This window comes from Geospiza fortis, unplaced genomic scaffold (assembly GCF_000277835.1).
Source record: "Geospiza fortis unplaced genomic scaffold, GeoFor_1.0 scaffold255, whole genome shotgun sequence".
In the NCBI taxonomy this organism is placed as follows: domain Eukaryota; kingdom Metazoa; phylum Chordata; class Aves; order Passeriformes; family Thraupidae; genus Geospiza; species Geospiza fortis.
The window spans coordinates 714,153-723,214 of record NW_005054497.1 but is presented as its reverse complement, the minus strand read 5'-3'; positions in this window follow the sequence as shown (position 1 = coordinate 723,214).

Genomic DNA, 9,062 nt, shown 5'->3' with positions numbered 1-9,062 from the left:
GGAAACTTCTGAAGCTATTATTGCCTTTGCAGTGTTCTTATCTGGAACTGAGTACAAGAAATAATTGAATTACACTGCAATAATTACTGAGTTAATGAGGGCAGACAGGCAATTGCAATATTCCTAGTTTTCTTCCTTCCCTTTCCTGAAAATACTTAAAAGAATTGGTAAACAAATTGGGTTATTTATAAGTACAGACAGACTATACATCCCAAACCAGTACAGCTAAGCAGGGAGAATGGAAAACATTGTTTGCCTGGGATTTGGGGACTTAAAGGAAAAGCTTCCTTTAAGGAAACAGCCAGCTGTATACTTTCAGAGCTGACTTCACAACAGGCTGTTAAACACCCAAGCTGCCTTAAAACTCGACTTGGAGATGCTGAATACATAGTTTTAACTCCTCTGATGAGGTGTTAAGTGGCTCAGTAATTTATTTCCTTCCCAGGGGCTAATGATCATGTCAGAAGGGAAAGGGCAGCTATCAGCCTTGACATTTCGGTGATCCTCATCAGGACTGGTAGAATTATTATCACCGCGTTCACCACAAGGCAGCGAGGTCTCCCGGTGTCAGCAGCACAGTGGGATATGCTTTTTTTTCCTTATTCATGTTATAGCAGCCTGTGTTATTCCTGGCCAGGGCTAAACGCCGCCGGAAGGATGACAAAGAAGTAGCCTGTGCTCGGGGAAGTCTGTCAGGCAGTCTCAGGAATACGAGGAGCTCCCACTGAAAGCCAAAGCTGTGCCAGCTCATTAGCGCTCTATGGGGAAAACATCTCCTAATGACATGGGATGCAGCTACTTCTACTTGCTGCCTTTTTTAAGCATCAGGTTTTATAACTCAGCACAGGTCAGCTCTAATCAATGTGGGTTTTAAGCCTCAGCTGCCAGCTGCTTTTGAGCAGAGCCTCTCAGAGCAAAGCTGGGAATGGTTTGCAAAGGTTCCCTTTTCTGCTTTTCAGACCAGGCTGAAATCAGGAGGAAGTAAATATTTCATTTCATTTTGGTGACTTTATGCCCCTGTAGGTGCAGCTTTGTTGAGGCACAGTCTATTGTGCCAAGCAGCAGTGTTTGTGGGCTTGTGTGGCTGCAGAACTCTCACTTAATTTCTCTGCTAGAATTCCTCATTGAGTGAAGTGAGGCTAAATCTTAATTTCATTTATGAGACTAATGCAAGAAGTCAGTCTGTCTGCAAGTTGGGAAGAACTGTGAGAAAGTTACCATTTAAGCATACTAATAATGATGAAGTCCAGACAAATACCTGTTCTTTTGGGGTATTGCTTGGCTCAGTAAAGATGAGCTGTGTGGGCTAACATAGAATCAGAGAATGGTTTGGATTGGAAGGGACCTAAAAGATAATCTAATTCCAATCCCCTGCTAAGGGCAGGGATACTTTTCACTAGACCAGGTTGCTCAAAAATTCCATCCAACCTGGCTTTGAACAGTGCCAGGGTTGGGGCATCCACAACTTCTCTGGCCAACCTCATACAAGTGGTAAGGTAAAGAAGTTACCAAATCCTATTGTACTGACATGACATGTGCTCTGAAGATCTGTGGCTGTGTATGGTCAGGTCTGCAGGTGGACTTTGAAGGTGAATGTGGAAACAAAAGCCAGCTGCCTGGGTCAAGAGCTTGCAGAAAGGTGAATATTTAGATTAAAAAATATATTGTATTATTTTTTCTCTTCTTTTTTTTTCTTCTCCTCTTCTTCTTCATGTCTTGTGTTTATAACTGGTTTTCAGGAAATGTCCAGTATGAAACATCACTACAGTTCTTGTCTTACAGTAAAGTAGCTCTGGTGGGACTGGTGTTAGCTTCAGAGAAAGAAAAACCTGGCCCCCTGATTACCAGGGATAGGGTAGGTAGGCTTCCTTTGTGCTGGATTGTTTGTCAGAGCCCTGTGTTTCAACCTCTCCTACAACAAAATAGAGATTTTGATGAAGATAAGGTGAAGACAACAAAATAGGCTTGGTGAAGATTAAGATCACAGTAAAGGCTTGTCATACCTGTTGTCCAATTATATCAGTCTATAAAAACAGCTCCAAGTGAATAAAAATAGCTTTGACAGTGTGAATTACAGTATGTGTGACTAATTTCAGTGCCTTGGTATGATAACTTAGTTGCTCTAACAAAACTATACAACGCCTTGGTAACAGATGTAAAACTCTGAGTTAGGCCCATCTTAACTCTTTGTCTTAGCATGTTTTTGAAATGGACTTTGCCAAGTGTCTTTTCCACCCTCCAGTCTAAGCTAGGAGGAGGAATAACATTTTTCCTGCTCTATTACCATAGCCATTTTAAAGTTTTAATTTATATATTTCAATCCACCTGTCCCCCTGCTCCCGCTGCCTTTTGTAGCTGCAGCAATAGAGCATCTTTTCCAGGGGGCAGGGCCAACTGCTGAATGCATTGCTAGGCTTAGCTTAGACACTGCTGACAATCCCAGCTCCTGCAAGTCTGTAGGTCATGTTCCTGGGGTCAAGCAGACTCTTAGAAGCCAGGCAAATGGGACATGTGAAGGGGCCCTTTTCCAGCTAAAGAAACACAAGCACGCATGCAGGACCATCAGGCCACTAAAGCCAGCAGGGTTATGCACACACTGCAAAATGAGCAGCTGCTTGGAAACTTTATTGCATGGAGAGGGAGGTCTCAACACAGGGAAGATCTTCCAGCTTACTTAGCTATACTGCATGATTTTGAATGAGTGCATGAATAATGGCACAGGAAGGGAAGGGTGGTGTATAGGGTGACCCTTTTTCTTCTACAGAAGAATAACCACTGCCACAGAACCAGATCAAAGTTCTCCTTGTTTGGACTTCTTCCCCTCACGTTCTGCTGTGTGGTTAGATGTGAGCACAAACATTGCTGAAGGCTCAGCTTAGCTGAGTTTTAATCATGGGTTAATCATGGGTTTGCAGCATGCCAGCTTCCAGGGGTATATTCCATTTTTAATTGCCTCTGCAGTACTCCTTTGTACTCTGTAATTTGTCACACTGCAGGAGACTGTTTTGCAGTGTCTGTGCTCCATTCTGTTACATGCCACCTCATCTAAAGTTAAACTCCAAAACAAAATAAATGTTATCCTATCTGTTGAGCATTAGGGATTGAATAGGGGGTTTAGCTGAAGTTAGATGCTATAACTCATTCTGACACAGCAAAGGATAAAAGGGATAATAAGAAGCCCTTGCATAGCTAAGCTTTTTATCTAAGAAGCCTTGTGGTATATAATTTTATCTTGTTAATATATGAATCTAAGAGTCAGGTGGCCAAGATTTCACAGTCCAGAAATTAAACCATCAGGAGCAAGGATTCAAATGCAATGTATGTCCATGCCACAAGCCATTACAGTACAATGACATTTAATTTTCTTATACATACCAAAATACATTTCTATGGATATTGTCTTGAAAAATTGGTGAGCTGGCAGGAGAGGGTACTGAAGGAAGAAAATATTTGCTTTGACTCATGCAGGATAAATGCAGTGCCTGAATGGTGTTTCTCAAAACAAATTGCTGTTCCAATTTTCTATCTGGCCCAGCTTGACTTCACAGGGCTGTCTGTATGTTGCATTTGTTCCAGGGGCAAGGGGAAAGCCTGGGACAGATCAAGCTCTGAGACTTCAGGCATTTTATTTTATTCTCCTGTTTTTCAGTGGTAAAAAGAGCTTAATGGCACTTCTATTGTGACAAAGGTGCTATGAGGAAACATTTCTGTGGTGTTCCTTAAGCACATAGGTTAGAAAGATTGGGGAAAGGGCCTCAGCAAATGATTCTCAATCCCACATGGTTAGTTTTTCGTTTTTCAGACCTGCTCCTTTTGGATCATGCAGAGCAAGTGTCTGAGCAGTTTGTTAATGTGGCTTGGGATCATCAGAAACCTCCAGGAAAATACCTTCACTGCTCCTTTCCTAAAGCCTTTCTCCCTGCATGTCCTATCCTGGACACATAGGATACCCACATATTATGTCTGAACCTTGCTGTTAGAAGAGAGGAGAGATTAAATGCTCTGTGTGATGCTCTACAACCCCTCTGGCTGCATTCAGAGATTCATGATCCTTTGCTTCATTTGCCTCAGACCTCAGGCCACTGCCCTGCTTGCCACAGTCTGAGAGAGAACCTTCTTAGGGTTTTATGTATGGTGAGAAGACTCATGAGCCATACAGTCCTTGGCCCCACTCAAAAACATTTATGCTCAAATCTTTCAGACACTTTACTTTCATTATTATCCATTACTGTAAAGTAATTTCTTAAATGAAGAGATCAAAACCCTGAAATCTCACCAACAGAGAGACACTAGAGAGGCCTCTCTCTTCTTCAGGTTCCCAGCCTTGGGATCATTACAGTGGCAGCAGGCTGGGCACAGAAGTGAGGAGACAAAGCTCTGAGTGGTTTTTTAATGTCTTCATTAAAAATGAACATATTTTATGGGCATTTTCTTCTGATGTGTAATTTCACTTTGCTAGGAAATCCCAAGTTCTTGGCAATGTGATCCCACTGGAGAATCATTCAGCAAATAACACAAAGTACAGGCTTTTACTGGACTTTCTAGGACTGCACAACTTATACTTTGTAGGAATCCTTACTAATATTTGAGGGGATGATGATTAAAAAAACTGAAACAACAACAAAAAAACCCAAGTTATTCCTCAATAAGAGCTTGAAAAATACTCCATCTGGCTTTTATAAAGTAGATAACCAGGATCAGTCTTCTGTACAGCTGCTGATAGGAGAAATTGTGGTGTTGTGAGGTCTCTAGGATGAGGTGAGAGATGAGAATTTGACTCCATGTTCTCAGAAGGCTGATTTATTATATTATGATATTATATTATAGTAAAAGAAATTATATACTAAAACTATACTAAAGAAAGAGAAAGGATACATCAGAAGGCTAAACAAGAGTGATAATGAAAGTTCATGACTGACTCCTCAGAGTCAGACACAGCAGATGGTGGTTGGTCATTAGTTAAAAACAATTCACATGGAACCAATCAAAGATGCACCTGTTAGTAAATGATCTCCAGACCACATTCCCAAGCAATCAGATCATTATTGTTTTCATTCTTTTCTGAGGCCTCTCAGCTTCCCAGGAGAAAGTCCTGGGCAAAGAGGATTTTTCAGAAAATATCATGGTGACTAAAAGAATGGCAGCATAGAACCTCTTCCATTAGCAGCGGCTGTCCCCATGTAGAGCTTCTGTATTCTCTCAGCTGGATGAACTGACTGTATGCTCGGTGTCCCCTCAGCCTGACAGGCCATCATTCTCCCAAAGGCACAAAGTTCTGAGCTATGGCTCAAGAAACAAGGTTCTGAGCATGAGCAGCAACCTTCTAGACTCTCTCCTTGTTTTGCAGGCACAGCATCAGTTGCCAAGCCAGCTCTGAGCACATCTACTCCCTGTAAAAGAGATTGAAGCTCTGGCTCAGATGACTGCTAAGGCTAAATGGAGCGTGGCTGATAGCCTGGAGACCTCAGAAGAGCATGATCTGTTTTATCCCCATCACAATTTTCATTATGAAATAACATTTCAGGGAACAAAATCATTTTGAAGTAGTAGTTCAATCTGGTTAGCTTCAACTAGCTTAGCAAGCTGGAGGTGGGGGCATTTTAAGATTAAACACACTAAGTTTTTGTTTACAGTTTGGCATGAGGCAAAAATAATGGTAACAGTTCCTCACTGGGAATCAAAATCCAGCATTTAAACTTGTGTGCATCTCATCTGTCTCTGTCTTTCTGAGTTATTTTTTCCCCCTAGTCCTTTCCTGACATTTTTAAGCATTAAATGTTAATGTAATTAAGCTCTAATGTGACTGCAGCCTCTAAGAAACACAGCATGCATTTTTGTCATACTCAGAAAGTCTCACAGTAGTGTGGGAATTTCTTCTTTTCCTTCAGTTTCCTCAAGTTTTGGAACCTCTGTTTCCAAAAGTGATGCCAGCAACCAGTACATGTGGCCCTAGCACATGATGGGAGTGTGGCTATGAAATAAACCTTAAAATAAACATTTTAAAGCTGAACACCTGACCAGAATATTATATATCATATCTATCATATCATACCATATCATATAGTATCATATCCACTGAGCCCTGGGCTATCCTAGCAATGCAACTAGTCGTAATAAATGCAATAAAATAATAATTTTTAAAAAATGCTAACAAATATCATGACCATGAGCTGCCAAGGACTGTTTCATGCAGTACTGGGCAGAACTATAATGTGACTTAAGTGTTTGAAATACTTCTTCTGAGGGATGGGAAATTCCATTTGCTGTGGCAGATGGAGATCTTTTTGTGTTGCTTCACTTTGGGGCCATGCTCTCCAATGAAGAAAGTGTTTCTTTCCCAGTCCCAGAGGTATCTGTCCCCTTCTGTTCCAATGTAGTACATCACACATCACGGCATTTGTGTTTGGTCTGTAAGAGCAGTAAGTTACGGGAAAACACTCCTGTAGTCAATTATGGTAACTTCTACAAAGTAGTTGGCTGAAGTTAAACCTTCCTATAATTGCTAGGGCTTCTAAGCACAAACATCCCCTTCACATAGTAATCATAGCAACAAAAAGCCCTCCGATTTTTTAGTAAGGAAATGTTCTATTGTTTCAATTTGCTGTAATTAAAGCCTGCTCTTTGCATTAGAAAATCAAATTCCATTTACAAGATAAATAATTCCCTTGAGTTCTCTTTGCTTCCATTGTTCTGAAGCGATCGAACTTCTCCCTGTTTGGCTAAGGAAGCCCTGCAAGGTTTTTTTTCTCTCTTAAAATTAACCCCATATAATGAGCAGAGTGAGAGCAGAATAAGAGCTCTGTGATGTTGCTGGTTGCAAGTTGCCTTGTTTCTCCTTTTCCGGAGAAGGAACCTCTCCTCCCACAGAAGGTGACTCCCTTGGCTAAGGAGTCTCTCTGCTGCACCATTTCAACAGAGCTTTGGCTCAGAACTTGTGGATTTTATTCTTACAGTACTAATAAACCACTATATCCAGTCCTGCAGAATCAGAAACAAATCTTAATTATTTGTTGTTGTGTTTTTCCCCCACTTGGTTTATGCTAACACAAATTCTTGTCTTGCCTTTTTGTTTTCATGTACCACACCTGGCCTGATCTCCTGGGAATCGCTAACCCTTCGTGAAATCCAAGGGGAAGAATGTCCCTGCTGCTGCTGCTGAGGGACTTGCAGAGGGACACTGCAGAGAATTTGTCTCTGGTATCCACTTTCACTTATGATCCTGCAGTGAGTTGGTGGAATGTTTTTGCTGGGCAGTGCACCCGACATTGTCCCTGCCACAGCCTCCACCCAGCAAAACCAAATGAAATTCAGAGCTTAATGAAGGACAAAACACAGTGCCTTTCTGATTCGAAGGATTTCTTCTCTAACAATGTTTCTTTCATGACTTGTTCTTGTGATACTGAGTTATCATTGTGCCTTAAACAATGACTAGCTTGAAGCCAAAGGGAATCTGCAAGTTTGTGTCACCTTATCTAAAAGTATCAAGAAAAGAGAATACAGACAGAGCAAAACTCCTTCCCCACTTCTTTTCAACCTATGGCAAAGGTGGAGAGAAGCCCCAAGCGTTTGTCTTCGGAAGAATCAGCCCTTTCAGAAGCAGGTGGTGTCAAGATTGATTGATGTGAATGCAGTTTAGTGTCCTTGCCAGCTCTTAGTGTGCGTGGCTGCCTATCCCAAACAGCCTCTGGGAGGGCCACATGCTGACACCCTTTCTCACAGTGGGCAATCCTCCACTCTCCAGCTAGTCACAATCACACTAGAGAGGGTTGGACTCAACGAGGGCAGTGCAGATGGCAGATCCTCATGCACAGTGTGCAAGGCAGGCTCAGATCCAAAGACCTCACAGAGCTTCACCAGCAGCCATTAGAAACCTGCAAACTCTGACTTGTGTGATGGATAATTACTGTATTGAAGTTCTCTAAAATACGTGGAGATCCCTGTTGGCTCTCTTTTATCCCACCTTTCTAAAACCCTTCTGTCCTATACTTGTAGGAGTAACAATGGCAAGCAGTGAAATACCATGAAAAAAATTGCAGGTGAAAAAAATAAATAGTAGGAGTGATGACTTGGTTTGGTGAAAATCAGTCTTCCCATCCCTGTGCAGTGTGGAGGTGACACACTGCATGTAACAACTGCTTGCTTGCTTAGGGTAAGCCATACCTGGCAAATCTAATGGTCTAAGAGGTGAACTGTGTGTGGGCAGCCTCGTGACTTTGCCAAGGCAATGCTTGATGTCAGGCTGACCAAGGGAACTGGCATATCCCAAGTAGGTACCTGACACTCTGAAGCCCAAGACACTAGCCCATGGGACACCACCATGCAGTCAGCCCTAAGTGTCAATCCTAAGTGTGGAGTGAGTTCTCATCCAGTTTGGGATGGCAATATGGTACATAAACTGAAGGAGCAGCAGCTGTCTTCCCAAAGGTGTTTGATTGCCACAGTTTGCATGTGTGCATGCACAGTCAGAAACAGAGTCAGCAACATGCACTTTTGGGATGGGCCTTAGTCAGCTTAAGTGAGTCATTCATCCAACCATTTCTCTGAATTTGACCCCACTGAGTGTCCCATCTTCCTTCTGTCCTGTCTTAGGAGTCACACTGGTGGGTTACCAGCATTCCTTGATGTCACTTGGTAGGCATCAGGACAGGGATGCTCAGCACCTTGCAGTGTCAGGTGACTAGAACATCCCCTGAGTCATGGGAGGAGCACCCCACATGCCATAGTTGCAAGTGCACAGGTTAAAGGAGACATGCTCCATGACTAATGCAGGAAGAATGTGGCTTGTTTACTGGCTGGCAAGAATGTGTGTGTGTGACATGGCTATATGTGGTGTGAAATCAGAATTAATCAACTGCATGCTTTGGGACACGGGGCAGAAGGATTAGAACCTGATTTCAGGATGCCTGGTGAGATTACTTTTGAAGCAGGAGGTGCTGGAGCCATTCCTGAACCACAGCAAAGTCTGAGAATCCAACACAGGAAAAACAGACATCCCACAATACCCAGAAGAGTGTTTGTATGGAAATGACAGCCAACCAATATATGCTGAGTTGTTTTTGTGG